This window comes from Salmo trutta, chromosome 19 (assembly GCF_901001165.1).
Source record: "Salmo trutta chromosome 19, fSalTru1.1, whole genome shotgun sequence".
NCBI classification, from domain to species: domain Eukaryota; kingdom Metazoa; phylum Chordata; class Actinopteri; order Salmoniformes; family Salmonidae; genus Salmo; species Salmo trutta.
Window position 1 is genome coordinate 26,472,588 of NC_042975.1, and position 22,838 is coordinate 26,495,425.

Genomic DNA, 22,838 nt, shown 5'->3' on the forward strand with positions numbered 1-22,838 from the left:
AGTCTCATCTGAAAGTTGTAAATTCTTGGCTAACAAGTTGAATCAGCAATACAAAATTGGGTTTAATTATTTATTTACTAAATACCTAACTAATCACACAGAATTACATATACACAGAATGCGAATTATGTCATACAGAAAACGACCCTGGTGGACAGAACCTGTATGATGGCTTGTTACACAAAGAGAGGGGGTTGGGCTTGAATGAAAGAGCGGGAAGACTGAGGAACAAAGGGAGAAGCTAAGCTTTCGTAAATACAGTATCTTATGTATTCTAAATTACCGGCCATTTGGAAAATGAAAATGCAATAAATATTTACTCTGAGCTGTGCTTCGGTAGGTTGGTCATAGATGCTGGTCGTGTTGGCCAACAGAGATCATGCTGTCCTCGGAAGAATGTCTCTGGTGGTAAATTGGATACGTTGTAGTATCTTCGTTGTGTGTTAGACTGGATACGTCATCCGTCCTTTCCTAGCCCATGTTTACAGCTGCTGTTGCTAACTCAATGGCTAGGATGTCTCACTTCTTTAGTGAATAAGAGTTCAAAGTTCATACCATTCACAACCAAAGCTCACGCTGAGGTTGGCTTAGTTCTGTAGTTGACATGTTAGTCCTTTTTAACGTATGGACCGTCGTCCTTTCGTCCTCGGAACAGAAGGTTACATTTTCGTCAAGGGCTTATATAGTGGAGGGAGATAAGGGTGTGTTTCATAGTTTATAACCTATGTCTCTTCACAGGGGAGGGCCACTGATTGAGCAGGGCTCTAACCTTATGAAAACCAAATTCTCTCATTTGGAAGCTAAAATTACATTTAATCTTTTCACAAATAGCTTCATATTCAAACATTTAAATTGCACAACAATTCCATGTGAATCTGAAAGCTATAATGTGTAGACTTTTCCAGATACAGTTTATGTCGTCCTGTCATCAGTCATAATGTCTCAGATGACAACCGAACAGACATCATATTCATTAAGTACCAACGCATATTTTAAAATGTTTCTATTACTGAAATATGGTTCCTTTCCCCCCACTTGTTTGATGTTCCCACTCTCTATGTTTAACAAAGGCTATTCAAGAGTCCTTCAGTAGAGTCAGAGAGAGAGGGAAGGGAGAAAGGTTTTATGGGGGGGTCATAAACCTTACCTACAGGCCAACGTCATGACAGGTGTGTGTACATACAATTACTGATGGAAATACTGACTAAAAGGTATTGGTGGCAAATATGCTCTTGAACTGATATTCGATTTAGAGTAGAGCTTAAAAAGTATAATCTGCTTGCACCGTGTCTCAGTAGACTTTTTTGCCAAGCCATGCAGTTTACATTCCCAGTTGCTTTTTGCTTGGTGCTGGGACTCCAACTTTACCAAAACATTAATTGAACCTTTAAACTTCCGATCATTTATTCTGATTGACCTTAAATGTCCAGAGCCCTGACAGCTGCATTCAGGAGCTCAGACGACCATGACACCTCTCATTCTGGAGACTCATTGATCAAGGCCAAAGAGCCATGGAGTTAGGTCCTGAGCCTTGCTGTGCTAAGCCCCCTGAGCAATGATGAGGTGAGACAGGACCATGGGGCCCGGGGGAAGTGCCAAAACGGTCCACCCCCTCTGCACCATTTGAAGTTGTTCACTGAAGGGTGGACCAAAACAATGAGTAGGGGCTTCTATGGGCCCCAGGTTGCTCCACCCAGGATTTGATTAGAGGAGGGGGGTCTTCCTAATCCGAAGTGTATCTAGACCTGGATATAGGGGGTCTAGAGGCTGTGTGCTGATCTGAAGAAAGTCTTGGTTTGTTTTGATTCAGTTTCTTTAGTGGAGCTCTTTCATTGATTATGGTTACATACCCATGGCTTTAGATTTTGGTTGGACATCTTTGCCACGTTGTTAAAAAATAAAACAGGCACAGACAGGTATATCAAAGAGTCATCCAGCAACCAGTGCATGAGCAGGCATCCACCCCGGGCCTGAGCTGAGGGCTTTGCCATACATACAGTATCTCCAGACTGTGGATTATTAATCTTAATGTGGGTTTTCATATTGAACAGTTGCTCTATATAAAGTGATTAGAATTATTCCTGCCCTCTTGGAGGGAATTCCTCAGCATTGATTTATTCGTGCCAGAAAACAGAAAAAAAACACCTCTTGAGATTAACCGTTTTATTCAGGGCATCTCTTTCATCAGAATGGAATGTGTTAGACCCAGGGGAGAACGACTGCTCCCTCTCATTGAAGCGCGGATGTTCAATGCCGACCATGGTATTGCAAGCATTGTTTGCAGAAAACAGCATCCCCCATTATAGGGAATGTGATCTTGGTTGGCAATCCTCGTGTAAAAAGATAAATGAATTAAAAGTGAATCATGGTACCAATAATTGCTTTTAATACACCAGATATATGTCCTTCAACCAATTATTTTCTAATCACACACAGAATAAATGTTAGTTTAGTTGCTAATAATTTAGTCGCTAATGGCAGCCTGCAATACCGCGGTCGGCCTTCAACTGGAGTTACTCAATGAGAGGAGGCAGCACTGTGCTAGCCTGCAACATCACTTCCTGGAGTAGCTCAAAATGCGCATATTATGTCTCCATGAGACACCATATTAACAGACTTCATTTGAGCTCCCGAGTGGCACAGCGGTCTAAGGCATTGCATCACATTGCTAGAGGCGTCACTACAGACCCTGGCTCTGATTCAGAGGGGTTGGGTTAAATTCGGAAGACACATTTCAGTTGAATAAATTCAGTTGGACAACTGACTATGTATCCCCCTTTCCCTTTGGTTCGATCCCGGGCTGTATCACAACTGGCCGCTGCCATCCGTTCTATTGGCCAACGTGCAATAATTGGAAAATAAAATCGATGACCTACGATCAGGATTATCCTACCAGCGGGACATGAACCTTTTCACACGTTCCAACACACTGGTGTGAGTGATCATTCTACAGTGGTCCCTGTAGGGTATGATCAAACCGGTGTGATTAGAACGCTTATTTAGAACTGCCAGTTTCAAATGACGCAACAACCAGCTTTTGAGCTGGCCACACTGTTTTTTCAGAAACATTTTACACAAACACAGTCCTTACAAAGTTATGTCCAGAATGTGAGCTGTTCATTTTTTGATGCAATGTTCAGACATTCACAGAAGTATCTACAGCATAATACAGTGCTAACTGAGGAAAGATTGACAAGCGGTCATATTTTTATAACTCTTGGCTGACATAAACTACAATATGAATTAGCTAATAGAAATTACTATTTATAATTAATCACATCACGGGTGAGCTCACCATTGATCAAAATAATTGAGTACAACACTTTCTAGAAATCGAAAGTAATCCGACGATGGGTAGTTTCTGCACGCTGCCATGCTTTTTTCTCTCTCACAGAAACCAAAGATAATAAGAGAAGACAAGATGAGTTTGGTCTGTTTATAGTATGCATGTTGAATGGGGTGTGTCGTATACCATCGTTCACATCCCACCATTCACTTCCAAAAGTTCTAAAAAAATGTGTGAACCCTTACTCACCTCATTTTGTTATAACATCTTGGTCCAACAGACGATTACGTGAAAACCAGAGTGCATTGTATGTCAACAAACATGGCTCCACACACAGCTGGAATTAGCTTAGCTCATCATACTTCAGTACAACCTTCAAAAAAGTATTTAACACACATAATATGTGCCCATTACAATCTATGCAAGAATCGGAATGCATGATTTGTCACCGGAACTTGAAAACATGTGAATAAAACAGTAAATATATTTATAATTACCACCCTAAACATTTTCTGATAGTGATTTATTGATACAAGTGGCGCGTGCTGGCAGTCAATCAAATCAAATCAAATTTTATTGGTCACATACACATGGTTAGCAGATGTTAATGCGAGTGTAGCAAAATGCTTGTACAGTTGAAGTCGAAAGTTTACATACACCTCTGCCAAATACATTTAAATTCAATTTTTCAAAAATTCCTGACATTTAATCCTTGTAAAAGTTCCCTGTCTTAGGTCAGTTAGGATCACCAGTTTATTTTAAGAATGTGAAATGTCAGAATAATAGTAGAGAGAATGATTTATTCCAGCTTTAATTTCTTTCATCACATTCCCAGTGGGTCAGAAGTTTACATACAATCAATTAGTATTTGGTAGCATTGCCTTTAAATTGTTTAACTTGGGTCAACCGTTTTGGGTAGCCTTCCACAAGCTTCCCACAATAAGTTGGGTGAATTTTGGCCCATTCCTCCTGACAGAGCTGGTGTAACTGAGTCAGGTTTGTAGGCCTCCTCGCATACGCTTTTGCAGTTCTGCCCACAAATTTTCTATAGCATTGAGGTCAGGGCTTTGTGATGGCCACTCCAATACCTTGACTTTGTTGTCCTTAAGCCATTTTGCCACAAATTTGGAAGTATGCTTGGGATCATTGTCCATTTGGAAGACCCATTTGTGACTAATCTTCATCTTCCTGACTGATGTCTTGAGATGTTGCTTCAATATATCCACATCATTTTCCTACCTCTTGATGCCATCTATTTTGTGAAGTGCACCAGACCCTCCTGCAGCAAAGCACCCCCACAAAATGATGCTGCCACCCCTGTGCTTCACGGTTTGGATGGTGTTCTTCGGCTTGCAAGCGACCTCTTTTCCTCCAAACATAACGATGGTCATTATGGCCAAACAGGACATTTCTCCAAAAAGTGTGATCTTTGTCCCCATGTGCAGTTGCAAACCGGAGTCTGGCTTTTTTTATGGCGGTTTTGGAACAGTGGCTTTTTCCTTGCTGAGCGGCCTTTCAGGTTATGTCGATATAGGACTCGTTTTACTGTGGACAAAGATATTTTTGTACCTGGTTCCTCCTGCATCTTCACAAGGTCCTTTGCTGTTGTTCTGGGATTGATTTGCACTTTTTGCACCAAAGTACGTTCATCTCTAGGAGACAGAACGCGTCTCCTTCCTGAGTGGTATGACAGCTGCGTGGTCCCATGGTGTTTATACTTGCGTACTATTGTTTGTACAGATGAACGTGGTACCTTCAGGCGTTTGGAAATTGCTCCCAAGGATGAACCAGACTTGTGGTGGTCTTGGCTGATTTTTCTGAGGTTTTGGCTGATTTCTTTTGATTTCCCCATGATGTCAAGCAAAGAGGCACTACGGTAGGCATTGAAATACTTGCCAAAACTCTAGTTTGTTAATTGTGGAGTGGTTGAAAAACGAGTTTTAATGACTCCAACCTAAGTGTATGTAAACTTCCGACTTCAACTGTAACCTCTAACTCCCACTCTGAGCCATTCAGTGTTGTTGTTTATGTATGTAGCTAGTGAGCTAAGCTGTAGCATTAGCAATGTCTTTCAAAAGGAGACAACGCGGAAATTCTGGAGATTTTTTAAAATTCTGACAATGAGTCTGAGAATGAAAGTCCGGAATCCGATTCTGAAAGTGACAGTGAGGAGCTGCCCCCCAACCTTGTAGCCATTGAGAACCCTGAATCTGAGGACCCCTTGTCCACTGACGAAGTCCCAGGTCCCTTTGAAGATGCTGGTGGTGATGGAGGCAGACCGACAGTCAGATCCTCAAAAGGTTCTACATCTGCACCATCGAGAGCAACCTGACCGGTTGCATCACCGCCTGGTATGGCAAATGCTCAGCATCTGGCGTAAGGTGCTACAGAGGGTAGCGCGTACGGCCCAGTACATCACTGGGGCCAAGCTTCCTGCCATCCAGGACCTATATACTAGTGGGTGTCAGAGGATAGCCCCCAAAATTGTCAGAGACTCCAGTCACCCAAGTCATAGACTGTTTTCTCTGCTACCGTACGACAAGCGGTACCGTAGCGCCAAGTATAGGACCAAAAGGCTCCTTTAACAGCTTTTACCCCAAGCCATAAGACTGCTGAACAATTAATCAAACGGCCACCGGACTATTTACATTGACACCCCCCCATTTGTTTTGTACTGCTACTTGCTGTTTTATCTATGCATAGTCACTTCACTCCTACCTACGTACATGTAGAAATGACCTTGACTAACCTGTACCCCCGCATATTGACTCGGTACAGGTACCCCTTGTATATAGCCTCGTTATTGTTATTTTATTGTGTTACTTTATTTTTTACTTTCGTTTATTTGTTAAATATTTTCTTAACTCTTTCTTGAACTGCACTGTTTGTTGAGGGCTTGTAAGTAAGTATTTCACGGTGAAGTCTTCACTTGTTGTAGTATTCGGCACATGTGAGAAATAAAGTTTGATTTGATTTAAGATTTGATTTGATATGATATTAGCCATCCTGCCTGTCTGTACTGTATGTCCCCTCATATTGGGAGCGTCTGTCTGTGGGACACATGGCACTCTCTTGGGCCAGGATCCGGGATCACCAAAAGAAGATGTGGGAAGATCAAAACTGCTGCCAGTAATGCTGCTTACGTGCCAAGTGTCACCCCTGTCTTCTGACCCTTTAATTAAGAGTTATTTATCAGTACGCAGGTTTACCTTAAAAGGTGACAGTATCTTTGTAATGACGATTCCAAAGGGACTCTGAGAACCTCTCTGATGTCCTTGTTGAAACTTCCCCCCCCGTTCTTCTTCCTTTGCACCAAACCTCTCTCTTCCTCTGCAAAAACAGTTCAACTAACAGCGGCTGCACACACCTGGCACCCAATTCACAGACAAGGCAGATTTTTGTGGGGGAATGGGGAGAGGTTGGGGTGCTACACTGCTCAGGTTACACAGAAATCTTATACTACAATGCCCCCCCCCAATCCTAGCCACCCCCATTCTTCTCAGTCAAAAATGTGGCCTCCCACACCTCTCTCATGCCCCCCCCCCCTCTTGTGGCCACTGTCGACCCCCCTTGTCTTTGTTTGGCTGGTGGATTGAGCCTGAGATTGCCAGGCCTCTATGTATTTCTGTTTCTGTAGGAAACAGTATTTATTAACATAGAAATACCAATAGCAGAATAAAACATCAGTGGTTTTTAGATACAGGGAGAGACAGGGTGGAAGTGTGGGGCAATGTGCAGTCCTGTCAAAGAAAGATTCATTGTTGATATGAATTGTTATTTTAAATCCTTTCATTTATTCAGTCTATTCAAGGCCATTTATTTTCTACATGGCACTTTCAGGTTGTTTTGGCCCGGGATTATTACTCCATCCCTTTGTACTGTGAATGGGCAGAATAGAGAAGGCTGGTATCATATCCTGATCTTGCGATTCATCAGAAATTCAGAACATAGTCTGCGTGACAGGCATAGGCAAACACCTTGGATAGATTGTCTTACTGTCGGTTTAAAACGGAAAAATCTAATATTTGTTTTGTCACATGCTTGGTAAACAACAGGTGTGGACTAACATTGAAAAAAATAAAAAAATAAGATATAGATGTACTATTGTAAAGTGGTTGTTCCACTGGACATCATAAGGTGAATGCAACAATTTGTAAGTCGCTCTGGATAAGAGCGTCTGCTAAATGACGTAAATGTAAATGAAATGCTTACGTATGGGCCCTTCCCAACAATGCAGAGAGAAAGAAAATAGTTAAATAATAGAAAAGTGAAACATGTAATAATAAAAGTAATAATAGATACACAATGAGTAACGTTATCTTGGCTATATACAGGAGTACCAAGTTGATGTGCAGGGGTACGGGGTAATTGAGGTAGACATATACATAGAGTGCATACGGAAAGTATTCAGACCCCTTGACTTTTTCCACATTTTGTTACGTTACAGCCTTATTCTAAAATGGATTAAATAAAAAAAAATCCTCATCAAGCTACACAAAATACTCCATCATGACAAATCAAAAACATGTTTTTAGAAATGTTTGTAAATGTATATACATGTATTTTTTATTATCCTTATTTACTTAAGTATTCCGACCCTTTGCTATGAGACTCGAAATTGAGCTTAGGTGCATCCTGTTTCCATTGTTCATCCTTGAGATGTTTCTACAACTTGATTGGAGTCCAGCTGTAGTAATTCAATTGACTGGACATGATTTGGAAAGGCACACACCTGTCTATATAAGGTCCCACAGTTGACAGTGCATGTCAGAGCAAAAACTAAGCCATGATGTCGAAGGACTTGTCCATAGCGCTCCGAGACAGGATTGTGTCAATGCACAGATCTGGGGAAGGGTACCAAAAAATGTCTGCAGCATTGAAAGTACCCAAGAACACAGTGGCCTCCATCATTCTTAAATGGAAGAAGTTTAGAACCACCAAGACTTCCTAGAACTTGCTGTCCGGCCAAACTGAGAAATCTAGGGAGGACACTATTCAGGGAGGTGACCAAGAACCCGATGGTCACTCTGACAGAGCTCCTGATTTCCTCTGTGGAGATAGGACAACCTTCCAGAAGGACAACCAACTCCGCAGCAATCCACCAATCAGGCCTTTATGGTAGTGTGGCCAGACGGAAGCCCCTCCTCAGTAAAAGGCACATGACAGCCACTTGGAGTTTGCCAAAAGGCACCTAAAGGACTCTCAGACCATGAGAAACAAAATTCTCTTGTCTGATGAAACCAAGATTGAACTCTTTGACCTGAATACCAAGCGTCATATCTGGAGGAAACCTGGCACCATCCCTATGGTGAAGCATGGTGGTGGGGGCATCATGCTGTGGGGATGTTTTTCAGCGGCAAGGACTGGGAGACTAGTTAGGATGGAGGGAAAGATGAACGGAGCAAAGTACAGAGAGATCCTTGATGAAAACCTGCTTCAGAGTGCTCAGGACCTCGGACTGGGGCGGAGGTTCACCTTCCAAAAGGACAGCGACCCTAAGCACACAGCCAAGACAACGCAGGAGTGGCTTCGGGACAAGTCTTTGAATGTCCTTGAGTGTCCCAGCCAGAGCCCGGACTTGAACCCGATCAAACATCTCTGGAGAGACCTGAAAATAGCTGTGCAGCAACGCTCCCCATCCAAACTGACAGAGCTGGAGAGGATCTGCAGAGAAGAGTGGGAGAAACTCCCCAAATACAGGTGTGTCAAGCTTGTAGCATCATACCCAAGACAACTCGAGGCTGTAATCGCTGCATAAGGTGCTTCAACAAAGTACTGAGTAAAGGTTCTGAATACTTAGGTAAATGTGATATTTAAAAAAAATGTTTTTATACATTTGTAAAAACATTCTCAACCAGTTTTTGCATTGTCATTATTGGGTATTGTTTGTAGATTGAGGGGGGAAAAACTATTGAATCCATTTTAGAATAAGGCTGTAACGTAACAAAATGTGTAAAAAGTCAATGGGTCTGAATACTTTCCAAATGCACTGTATAACTAGGAATAAAGTTGCGCCTTGCGGTCGGATGCCAAGCAGTTACCATACCATGCAGTGAAGCAGCCAGTCCAGTTTGATAGGGAAAAAATCAACTCACTTGGGCATAAAGCTTTTAAGTGTGCTGTGAAGGGGCTGTAATGTGAGCTTGATTTGTCTTATACACGCACATAGCTTCACCTATTGTCCTTAAAGGGTAGGTAGCATAAACGTAACCACATGTAACATATGGATTTACATTAGAATATGCATCAAAAGTCCCAGTGCAAAGTTACCTCACTTTTAGATTTTTCGAGTTTTTACATAAAACTGATCAGAATACAGAAGAATGCCTAAGTCATGCCGGACAAAACATTTGTGGGGTGTGATGTAATATGGAGGACCTGTCAAGCCAGCCTTTTCCCTATAATGTAAACTCCAACATAAATAACTTCAAATGTACAACTTCAACTTAAACCAAATCGTTTGCACTCATGACAACTAGTTTCAATTTAATTTTCAGACAATTTACAAGCAAATACTTTATTAATTTATTGTTACAAATCAGCTTGCAACGTTAGCGCTACTAGCCTGCTAATGTTATGTTAGCACTGCTTGAGTCAGCCAGTTGCTATCAACACTAGCTTACAGTTAAATTAAAGTAAACCAAAGTTTTGGAAATGCATAACGCCATCTAACCAGTTAGCAAATAATGTTACCGGTATATTCAGTTATCTTAGCCAGCAAGCCAGCCAGCTAAAGTTAGTTACTTCAGCCTGCTTGTTAGCCTAGCCAGCTAACCAACCTAGCCAACCACCACGATCGACATAGTTAAGTAGTAAGCCAGAGAACAACCACAGTCGGGGTTAGTTATAAATATATTTGGAACAACTAGTGTAGCACATGCAGGAACCCACAGAACAAAACAAAAAAATCCAGCAGATATAAAGTAGAGAGAGCGATGACTTACCGATTGATGACTGAGTTAGCTACCAAAGTCAAAGAAGAGCCAAGGAGAGGCCTTCAGAGGGAGATTCAGCTAGGTAATCCTATAGCGATATATTAAGGTAAATCAACATTGAATTTACCCAGTTTATCTCCATCACTGCTGACACTCACGATGTCCAGGAAGGTCGTTAGTAAATAGAGGTTGCAGGCTTCACATTCACGCTCGGCACTGCACCTGGTTTCAGTCAGTCTCATTCCGAATCCTGCCTTCCACTGGTTATACTAAGCCATCAATGTCCTTTGGGGTGAAATGGTTCCCATACTCCAATCTGCTCGCTTCAACTGGACAAACCTTTCCGACTTCAAAGTTTGCTTCTCGTTTATGGACCACAAATGAGTCGTAACCCCGTCGTTGTGAGTATGACTGCACTATGTGGGTATTGCTGCACTAGCTACAAATGATGGAAAACTATTACAATACTTACTTGCTCGACTACCACTACCAAACGCACAGGAGAAAAAGTAGTTGCAGTTTTTCGCATTCATTTATATGGTTTCTTCTTCATGGATGTACATAGAGCAAATAATCCTTAAATACTGGAACAAATGGCACAACATGACACTAATTACTGCAGGACAAGTTCAAAGAGAGTTGTGCAGACTCTTGTAGAGGAACCACCCACACTGATTCAAAGGTAATTGCAGCCTGGATTGCACTTGCATGCCATGCAGTCATGAGCAGAAAGTAAAAAACAGCAGCACCGTGGTGGTTAGATGTTATTGCTAGCTCTAAGGTTGCCCTATGGTTTCTTGACTAGCACACATGCAGTGAAAAAGGGCAAAATTAGGCTAAACAACTTTTTGTTTTGTGTGTGCCTTTACCCTTCAGGAGGCTTATAAGATAATTATTCAAGGACTGGCTGGGTGGACGTTCTATGAGTTTCAGGGTGTTTATTCATCCACCATGTCATTGGCCCAGGCACCCATGGGAAAGACCTCTTTGTTTAAGTGTGTCACAAGGGGATCATGAGAAAGAGGACAGAGATGGGGTAGGATGGAATAAGAGAGGGGGAGTTGATGATCAAATAATATCATTAATTTAAAATATTACTGCACTCAGTCATTTGTTTGTTAATACACTACAGGTCAAAAGTTTTAGAACACCTACTCAGGGGGTTTTATTTTATTTTTTAAATATTTTCTACATTGTAGAATAATAGTGAAGACAAACTATGAAAAAACACATATGGAATCATGTAATAACCAAAAATGTGTTTTAACAAATCTAAATATATTTTATATTTGAGATTATTCAAATAGACACCCTTTGCCTTGATGACAGCTTTGCACACTCTTGGCATTCTCTCAACCAGCTTCACCTGCAATGCTTTTCCAACAGTATTGAAGGAGTTCCCTCATATGCTGAGCACTTGTTGGCTGCTTTTCCTTCACTCTGCGGTCCAACTCATCCCAAACCATCTCAATTGGGTTGAGGTCGGGTGATTGTGGAGGCCAGGTCATCTGATGCAGCACTCCATCACTCTCCTTCTTGGTAAAATAGCTCTTTCAAAGCCTGGAGGTTATCCCAGAAACCCTTGACCCACTCCAATTTGCATACTGCCCCAACAGATCCACAGATGATGCAATCTCTATTGCACTCCACACTGCCCTTTCCCACCTGGACAAAATGAACACCTATGTGAGAATGCTATTCATTGACTACAGCTCAGTGTTCAACACCATAGTGCCCTCAAAGTTTATCACTATCCAAGAATCCTGGGACTAAACAGCTCCCTCTGCAACTGGATCCTGGACTTCCTGACGGGACGCCCCCAGGTGGTAAGGGTAGGTAACAACACATGCTGATCCTCAACACGGGGGCCCCTCGGGTACGTGCTCAGTTCCCTCCTGTACTCCCTGTTCACTCATGACTGCATGGCCAGGCACGACTCCCAACAAAACCATTAAGTTTGCCAATGACACAACAGTGGTAGGCCTGATCACCAACAACGATGAGACAGCCTATAGGGAGGAGGTCAGAGACCTGGCCGTGTGGTGCCAGGACAACAACCTCTCCCTCAACGTGATCAAGACAAAGGAAATTATTGTGGACTACAGGAAAAGGAGGACCGAGTACGCCCCCATTCTCATTGACGAGGCTGTAGTGGAGCAAGTTGAGATGTTCAAGTTCCTTGGTGTCCACATCACCAACAAACTATCATGGTCCAAACACACCAAGACAGTCACGAAGAGGGCATGACAAAGCCTATTCCCCGTCAGGAGACTGAAAAGATTTGGCATGGGTCCTCAGATCCTCAAAAAGTTCTACAACTGCACCATCGAGAGCATCCTGACGGGTTGCATCACTGCCTGGTATAGCAACTGCTTGGCCTCCGACCGCAAGACACTACAAAGGGTAGTGCGTACGGACCAGTACATCACTGGGGCCAAGCTTCCTGCCATCCAGGACCTCTATACCAGGCAGTGTCAGTGGAAAACCCTAAAAATTGTCAACGACTCCAGCCACCTTACACAGACTGTTCTCTCTGCTACCGCATGGCAAGCGGTACCGGAGTGCCAAGTCTAGGTCGAAAAGACTTCTTAACTTCTCTAGGGTAGGGGGCAGTATTTTGACGTCCGGATGAAAGGCGTGCCTGTAGTAAACTGCCTGCTACTCAGGCTCAGAAGGTAGGATATGCACATTATTAGTTGATTTGGATAGAAAACACTCTGACGTTTCTAAAACTGTTTGAATGATGTCTGTGAGTATAACAGAACTCATATGGCAGGCAGAAACCTGAGAAAAATCCAACCCGGAAGTGTGGAAATCTGAGGTTTGTAGTTATTCAAGTGATTGCCTATACAGTATACAGTGACTTAGGGTTCATTTTGCTCTTCCTAAGGCTTCCACTAGATGTCAACAGTCTTTAGAACGTTGTTTCATACTTCTACTGTGAATGGCGAGAGAATAAGAGCTCCTGGAAGTAGATGAGTGAGAAAATGACATGAGCTCAGTGGCGCACACTCACGTGAGAGTTAGCTGTGTTCCTTTTCTTTTTTGAAGACATTGGAATTGACGTTAGCGTCCCACATACCCCAGAGAGGTTAACAGCTTCTACTCCCAAGCCATAAGACTCCTGAACAGCTAATCAAATGGCTACCCAGACTATCTGCATTGCGCCCCCCCCCTTTTTACACTACTGCTACTCTCTGTTTATTATCTATGCATAGTCACTTTAACTCTACCTACATGCACATATTACCTCAATTACCTTGACTATCCGGTTCCCCAACACATTGACTCTGTACCGGTACCCCCTGTATATAGCCTCGCTATTGTTATTTTACTGCTGCTCTTTAATTATTTGTTACTGTAATGTTTTACTTAACACTTGTTTTTTCTAAACTGCATTAACCTGTCTGGGGTATGTGGGACGATTTCGTCCCACCTACGTAACAGCTACTGATATTCCAGTGGCGCGATTTTTGAATCGTTAGAAATACTATTACTTCAATTTCTCAAACATATGACTATTTCACAGCTATTTAAAGACAAGAATCTCGTTAATCTAACCCCACTGTCCGATTTCAAAAAGGCTTTACAACGAAAGCAAAACATTAGATTATGTCAGCAGAGTGCCCAGCCAGAAAAAATCAGACAGCCATTTTTCAAGCTAGCATATCATGTCACATAAACCCAAACCACAGCTAAATGCAGCACTAACCTTTGATGATCTTCATCAGATGACACACCTAGGACATTGTGTTATACAATACATGCATGTCTGTTCAATCAAGTTCATATTTATATCAAAAAACAGCTTTTTGCATTAGCATGTGACGTTCAGAAAACGCATAACCCCCGGCAAACTTCCGTTGAATTTACTAACAGTTTGCTAAATTACTCACGATAAACGTTCACAAAAAGCATAACAATTATTTTAAGAATTATAGATACATTACTCCTCTATGCACTCGATATGTCCGATTTTAAAATAGCTTTTCGGATGAAGCACATTTTGCAATAATCTAAGTACATAGCCCGGCATTACAGGGCTAGCTATTTAGATACCCACCCAGGTCAGCATCCACCAAAATCACATTTCCTATAAGAAAAATGTTCTTACCTTGCTTGTTCTTCATCAGAATACACTGCCAGGACTTCTACTTCAATAACAAATGTTGGTTTGGTCCCAAATAATCCATCGTTATATCCAAACAGCGACGTTTTGTTCGTGAGTTCTAGAATGCTTCTTCCCGGTTTCGCGCATGGCGCATTGGCGTGTCAAAAATGTCTAAATATTCCATTACCGTACTTCGAAGCATGTCAACCGCTGTTTAAAACCAATTTTTATGCCATTTATGTCGTAGAGAAGTGATAATATTCCGACCGGGAGTATGCATTGAGCCTAAACAGCCGAATAAAATTTCTCCTCAGAAGCGACTCATGCACGCGCATCATTCAAAGGTCCTCGGAGCATCCACTTACAAAAGGCGATAATATGTTTCAACCTGAGGCTCCCTCGTAAACCTTCAGTTATTTCGCGGGCTCTGAGAGCCTATTGGAGCCCTGGGAATTGTCACGTTACAGCTAAGATCCTTACTTTTCAATAAAAAGATGCAAGACGCACGACTCCTTGTCAGACAGGGTACTTCCTGCTTGAAACCTTGTCAGGTTTTTGCCTGCCATAGGAGTTCTGTTATACTCACAGACACCATTCAAACAGTTTTAGAAAATTCAGAGTGTTTTCTATCCAAACCTGAACAATAATATGCATATTCTAGCTTCTGAGTTGGTGTAGGAGGCAGTTAAAAATGGGAACATATTTTTCCAAAATTCTCAATACTGCCCCCTAGCCCAGACAGGTTAAGGGCTTGTAAAGTAAGCATTTCACTGTAAGGTCTACACCTGTTGTATTCAGCACATGTGAAAAATTTAATTTGATTTGATTTGTTGGGTCATTGTCCTGTTGAAAAACAAATGATAGTCCCACTGAGCCCAAACCAGATGGGATGGCGTATTGCTGCAGAATGCTGTGGTAGCCATGCTGGTTAAGTGTGCCTTGAATTCTAAATAAATCACAGACAGTCACCAGCAAAGCCCCCCCACACCATAACATCTCCTCCTCCATGCTTTACGGTGGGAAATACACATGCGGAGATCATCCGTTCACCCACACCGCGTCTCACAAAGACACGCCGGTTGGAACCAAAAATCTCTAATTTGGACTCTAGACCAAAGGACAAATTTCCACTGGTCTAATGTCCATTGCTCGTGTTTCTTGGCACAGGCAAGTCTCTTCTTATTATTGGTGTCCTTTAATAGGGGTTTCTTTGCAGCAATTCAACCATGAAAGCCTAATTCACACAGTCTCCTCTGAACAGTTGATGTAGATTTGCCTGTTACTTGAACTCTGTGAAATATTTATTTGGGCTGCAATTTCTGAGGTGCAGTTAGCTATAATGAACTTATCCTCTGCAGCAGAGGTAACTCTGGGTCTTCCATTCCTTTGGCGGTCCTCATGAGAGCCAATTTCATCATAGCGCTTGATGGTTTTTGCGACTGCACTTGAAGAAACTTTCAAAGTTCTTGAAATGTTCCGTATTGACTGACCTTCATGTCTTAAAGTCATGATGGACTGTTGTTTCTCTTTGCTTATTTTAGCTGTTCTTGCCATAATATGGACCTGGTCTTTTACCAAATAGGGCTATATTCTGTATACCCCCCCTACCTTGTCACAACACAACTGATTGGCGCAAGCGCATTAAGAAGGATATACATTCCGCAAATTAACTTTTAACAAGGCACACCTATTAATTGAAATGCATTCCAGGTGACTACCTCATGAAGCTGGTTGAGAGAATGCAAAGCGTGTGCAAAGCTGTCATCAAGGCAAAGGGTGGCTATTTGAAGAATCTCAAAATATAAAATATATTGATTTGTTTAACACTTTTCTGGTTACTACATGATTCCATATATGCCATTTCATAGTTTTGATGTCTTATTCTACAATGAAGAAAATAGTACAAATAAGGAAAATCCCTTGAATGATTAGCTGTTCTAAAACTTTTGACCGGTAGTGTATATTGAAGTCTGTCCCTAAAATCTGTATGAGTATGCAAATACATGAATTCTAGACAGGCTTCCAGTTCCACAATGTTTGCTGACGTGTTTTGTGGGGTTCTTTTTAGACCTTTCCTGTAGGTTTTCCATTTAGCATTTGGTGACATTTAGCATGTGACGGGTTGATGAATATGGGACAATGCACCCTCTTATCCATCCAGTGCAGCTGATTTCCCAAGAGAACCGGAATCTTATATCTTATAATCAAAATATGCATTCATTCATCCCACTCATCCTAGGGAAGTAATTGATAAAATACCAGCAGAAATACCACACTATTTGGAGCTAAACAGACTTATAGTGACAAAATTGAAGGAAAGGAAAGAATGAAATAGGATGAAGAAAATAATTTATTATTTTCTGAATTTAGCCGCACACTGTCTCTCAGATGCAAATTATTTATTGAAAGTCAAAACACAGATTCGGCAGCCACCTGCCTTCATGAAGGTTTCCCTTGAGTTACTCAGTTCAGAGCTCATCCACGACCCTTTACTGATAATGTATCCCAGTGTATTTTCAATTACATTATGCAGTCCATGTCACTAAGTGTGAGGTGGAGTCACTAAAAGTTAGCTTTTAGAGAAGACTTTATGTAACCATATTAGTAACCACTTTAGGTTATGACAGACTCAGTAATGTTGTATAGTATGGCGGTACTAATGGAGTTTATGTAGACAACTGTTCAGGGGTGCTTCAGAGGTTCTGTGCACAAAACTACTCTCAACTCAGCTAGTTTGGAGTAAACTTGAGGTGGCATTTGCTCTCCAAGTGTGTCTGTTTTTCTTCAGCGCTCCATTTAAGTTTAAAGTTTTTTGAAGTGTCCAGGAAATGTTATAATAAACTGAGGCAGGTGGTGTTACCAGATTAGGCCTAGACACAGAGGAGCAGCCTGGAAGTGACACATGGGTTTTGTTAAGCAGATGGAACTTAGTGCATTCGGGAAGTATTCAGACCCCTTGACTTTTTCCACATTTTGTTACGTTACAGCCTTATTCTAAAAAATTAAAAAAATTAAAAAAGGTTTATCCTCATCAATCTATACACAATACTCCATAATGACAAAGCGAAAACAGTATTTTTTGGGGGGGGCTAATTTATATAGAAAAAAACATACCTTAATTACATAAGTATTCAGACTATTTGTTTTGAGACTCAAAATTGAGCTCAGGTGCATCCTGTTTCCATTGATCCTCCTTGATGTTTCTACAATTTGATTGAGGTACATTTAATTGATTGGACATGATTTGGAAAGGCAAATGTTATGTTTGTTCCTTATATAATGACAAACTGAGGCGTAGGTTTAACTACTTTTAATGAACATATACTTCAGCTAGAAAACTCCTTGTTTAGCCATGCAAGGCATTCTTCAACCACCTGCCCCGCTGCCCGCATAGCCTGCTGGGTAACGTAGTTTAAATGTTATTAACACATAACAACACATCTTCCTTCCTTTAAAAGAAAACTACTTTTCTATGTAACTACACGTCACATAACATTTGTTTACTCAACCTGTATAACACGCAATTTTCAGTAACACACATTACTTTCCCCCAATTTTTTTTTTTACATTGCTCTCATCACTTAAGAGGCAATAAACATATTCTGATGTTTTTTCTTTTTTTTCTTTACTAAATATAGTCTGTCTAACAATACTCTATTACGGCTCTACTTCTTTTCACATAAACAAAACATTCAGTCCAGGTGCCCCTTTTTTTGTTGCAATTCTCAATAAGCCTTTCAGGGGCTCTGACAGTCCTTTTTGGTTGTTCTGCTGAAGTGCTTCCTGAAACAGTTGGACAGCGTTCGTTGTCAGTCAGGGTGTTCTGACTGAATTGTCTATTTCTAAAGGCATTTGACGGTTCAGCAGTATCCTCCTGATGATCCTCAGTCCCTTGAGTGAATGGCTGAAGCCTTAGATCCACTCTGTTTCGTCTCAGTTGTGATCCATGCTCCATCTGGATCTCATAGGATCGCGGTGCAACTTCTCTCTGCACACACCCTTGCTGCATCCAGGTTCCTGTAGTGATGTCTCGGAGTCGTACATGATCTCCAGGTTTCAGTTCAGGTAAGTGTCTTGCGCTTTTGCCATGCCGCTGTTTTTGTTTGTCTTTCTGTGCGCGAGTTTGACTTTGTGAGCACCTCTGGGTGTTAGCAAGTCCTCATGGATGGGTAGGTTGGTTCTGATGCGACATCCCATCAACATTTGTGCAGGTGAAAGTCCGTTCTGCAGTGATGCGCTGCGGTAGCTCAGCAGATTTGTTAGGAAATCCTCCTTTCCATCATGTGCCTTTTTCATCAGACCTTTGACAATTTTGACTGAACTCTCTGCTAAGTCGTTGGAGCTTGGGTAGTTGGGGCTGGAGGTGTTTTGTCGGAATCCCCAGTCGTTAGCGAACGATCGGAATTCGGGACTTGAGAACTGTGGACCGTTGTCCGAGAACAGTTCAGACGCAACCCCATGTCTTGCAAAGACTGATTTCAGGTAGGTGATTACAGCTTTGCTGGAGGTAGTTGGCAGTGTTGCTACTTCAGGGTAGTTTGAGTAGTAGTCGGTAACAACAATGTGACTTTTGCCATTGCAGTCAAAAAGGTCAACTCCAACTTTGTAGTAGGGTCTGTTGGGTACTGGATGAGGCATTGGCAGCTCTGCTTGCTGCTTTGGCCTGTAGGTCAAACACAGTTCACATGAAGCAGTGGTCTGGCTCATTTCCTGGTTCATCCTTAGCCAGTACATTACTTCTCATGCTCGTCGTTTGCATTTTTCCTCACCCAAGTGGCCCTCGTGTATTTTCTGTAGCATTTCTTTGCGTAGTGTCACGGGAATGACAATCTTGTTGCCTTTGAACACTATGTCATCCACAACTGAGAGCTCTGCTCTGCACATCCAGTAATCCTCTATTCTCCTTGAACAGTTGTTTTTCGGTGTGGGCCATCCTATCAGTGCTGTTTCTTTCAACTCTGTCATTGTTTGGTCAGCTGCGGTCTCTCTTTTGATCTGCTCCATTCTCTCAGAAGACACACGAAGTGATACTACGATCATGTCGACGTAGGCCTGAATCTCAGTGTTTTTCTGTGTGTCGAAGCTCTCTTTCTTGTCGACTGCTCGAGAAAGAGTGCTTTCCCGGGGTATCGATCATTTTCACATCATACTTTTGCAGTCTGATCAACATTCTCTGGATTCTCATTGGACAATCATTCAGTGGCTTAGATATGATTGACACCAATGGTTTGTGGTCGATTTCTACTTCGAAGTCTCGTCCGTAGACGTGTTGCTGAAACCTTTCGCAAGCGTATGTGCTCGCCAGTAGTTCTTTCTCTATTTGTGCATACCTTGTCTCTGCGCCTGTCAAAGCTCTGGACGCATAAGCGACGGGTTGCCATGTGTCGTCATGCTGTTGCAGAAGAACTGCTCCCAAGCCAAGATGTGACGCATCTGCAGAAATCCTTGTGCTTTTCTTTGGATCATAGAACCTGAGCACTGGCTCTTCTGTGATTGTCTTCTTTAGGATTTTGAAGCAGTTTTCCTGTTCATGGGACCATTCCCATTCATTTTTCTGTTCCAGAAGACATCTGAGTGGAGTGGAGTGGACTGTGCTGACAGTTGAGGTATGAACTTTGCAAGGTAGGTGATCATGCCCATGCGTCTCACGTCATCGTTGTTCTTCGGGCGCTCTATGTTGTTGATGGCTGATGTTTTCCTTGGGTCTGGTTTGACTCCGTCCTCTGAAAGTACGTCTCCCACGAAGGTAAGTGTTTACACACCAAACACGCATTTGTCCTTGTTTAGTTTTAGGTTGACTTTCCATGTCAGGTCCAGCACTTGTCTTACTCTCGTGTCATGTTCTTCTTTTGTGGACCCCCAGACGATGATGTCATCCATCATGGTCTCCACTCCTGGAATGTGCTCAAAGATCATGTGGATTGTCTTGTGGTAGACCTCGGGAGCTGAGAGAATATGGTACACGAAGGAATCTGTACCTGCCCTCAGGTGTGTTGAATGTGCATAGCCTTGAGCTTGCATTGTCTAGCTTCATTTGCCAGAATCCTGATGAGGCATCAAGCTTACTGAACCACTTTGCTCCCACAAACTGCGACATTATCTCTTCTCTGGTTGGCAACTTGAAATGCTCTCTCTTGATTGCTTTGTTGAGATCTCTCGGGTCTAGACATATCCTGAGATTGCCGTTCTTTTTCACCACAATAACCAGTGAGCTTACCCAGTCTGTAGGTTCATCCATTTTTGTGATGACGTCCATCTTTTCCATGCGTCCGAGTTCCTCCTTGAGTTTTTTCCTCAGTGTAAATGGAACTTTTCTGCATGCATGCACAACTGGAGTAATTTTGTCATCAATACATATGTTGTGTTCTCCTGGTAAACATCCAAGACCCTCAAACACATCCTCATACTCAGCCAGTAGCGATTCTTGGTCATTTTCAGTCTGTGATGTCACTACATACACTCTTTTCAACAAATTAAGTTTTTCACATGCATTGATTCCTAGAATAGGCTGTACACTCTTTTTCACGATCAGCAGCTGGGCTCTGAACTGTTTTCCTTTGTGCTGTAAAGTTACTATGCAGCTACCTTTGACTGGTACGTTCTCCCCAGTATAACCAGTAACCTTAATTTTCACCGGGTGTATTTTGCTCTTCACCTTCAGTGTTTTGTAGTCATCCAGCGACAACAGGTTTACCTGTGCTCCAGTATCAAGCTTGAATGGTATTATAGTTTCATTCACAGTCAATGGCACAATCCATTCAGCTTTTACTGCATTGCATATTTTCAATCTCCTCCTTGACTGTGTGAACCTTTTTCATTGTAGCCTCAGCTTTGCAGCATTTTGAGAAATGATTATTTTTCCCACAGTTGTTACATGATTTGCCATATGCAGGGCAATTTTTTGGCTTGTGGATAAATCCACATGTAGTGTTTTGATTTCTTTCTTTTGCTTGTTTTTGTTTTGTAAGGCGTTGTGTGTGGTGCTCCTCTCTTTTTATTGCATGTACTGACGTCTCATCCCTGCGCAGCTCTTTAGCTTGTACTCTGGTCGTTTCAGCTGCTCGACACATATTCACTGCTTTATCCAAAGTTACATCTTGCTCACGCAGCAATCTCTCCTTGAGTCCATTATCAAGTATGCCACAGACTATCCTGTCTTTCACTAGTGAGTCTTTCAGTTTTTCAAATTCACACATTTTGCTCAGTGTGTTCAGCTCAGCCAAATACTGTTCAAAACTGACTCCCTGTTTCTGATCATGAGAGAAAAACTTGTATCACTCAAACGTGACGTTCTGGCTTGATACAAAGTACTCCTCAAATTTAGCCATTAGCACAGTCAATGTCAAGTTTGCCTCGTCTTGCTGAAAGCTATTGTAAATGTCCAATGCATCCTCTCTAATAACATTCAGAAAAATGGAAGCTTTCAATTTGTTATCATCTCCCCCTGCTCCACTGGCTGCCAGGTAGATATTGAATCTCTGCTTGAAACTTTTCCAATTGTCAGCTAGATTGCCTGTTAACTGCATAGGAGTAGGAGGACTAAGCCTATCCATGATGGAGAACAGGAACAGTGTCAATTTCTCTTACTTCAGTATGTTGCTCATCAACTTGCTCGTCAATCAGATTCCAATGCGGCCTCGCTCTCGCTGCTGTCGCTCTCGCTGCTGTCGCTCTCGCTGCTGTCGCTCTCGCTGCTGTCACTCTCACTGCTGCGGCTCGTTGCCCTCGCTCTTGCAAGCTAGCATCTTCGACTACTCACGTCACTTGACTTGTGGTAGAATGTTACATTTTCATTGCGGAAATTTGCAGAGTTACTCCTTTCTTTTCTCTGTCTCGTCATAGCGACAACCAATCTGACACCATGTTATGTTTGTCAACTACTTTTAATGAACATATACACTGCTCAAAAAAATAAAGGGAACACTTAAACAACACAATGTAACTCCAAGTCAATCACACTTCTGTGAAATCAAACTGTCCACTTAGGAAGCAACACTGATTGACAATACATTTCACATGCTGTTGTGCAAATGGAATAGACAACAGGTGGAAATTATAGGCAATTAGCAAGACACCCCCAATAAAGGAGTGGTTCTGCAGGTGGGGACCACAGACCACTTCTCAGTTCCTATGCTTCCTGGCGGATGTTTTGGTCACTTTTGAATGCTGGCGGTGCTTTCACTCTAGTGGTAGCATGAGACGGAGTCTACAACCCATACAAGTGGCTCAGGTAGTGCAGCTCATCCAGGATGGCACATCAATGCGAGCTGTGGCAAGAAGGTTTGCTGTGTCTGTCAGCGTAGTGTCCAGAGCATGGAGGCGCTACCAGGAGACAGGCCAGTACATCAGGAGACGTGGAGGAGGCCGTAGGAGGGCAACAACCCAGCAGCAGGACCGCTACCTCCGCCTTTGTGCAAGGAGGAGCAGGAGAAGCACTGCCAGAGCCCTGCAAAATGACCTCCAGCAGGCCACAAATGTGCATGTGTCTGCTCAAACGGTCAGAAAC

At 42.3% G+C, this 22,838-nt stretch overlaps 1 protein-coding gene across 2 annotated transcripts in view; it reads left to right on the forward strand.

Annotated features, from left to right (window-relative positions):
- Positions 1 to 22,838, forward strand: part of LOC115154244 (cell surface glycoprotein MUC18-like) — a 93,784-nt gene that overhangs the window by 14,356 nt on the left and 56,590 nt on the right. The gene's annotated exons all lie outside the window — the stretch shown is intronic.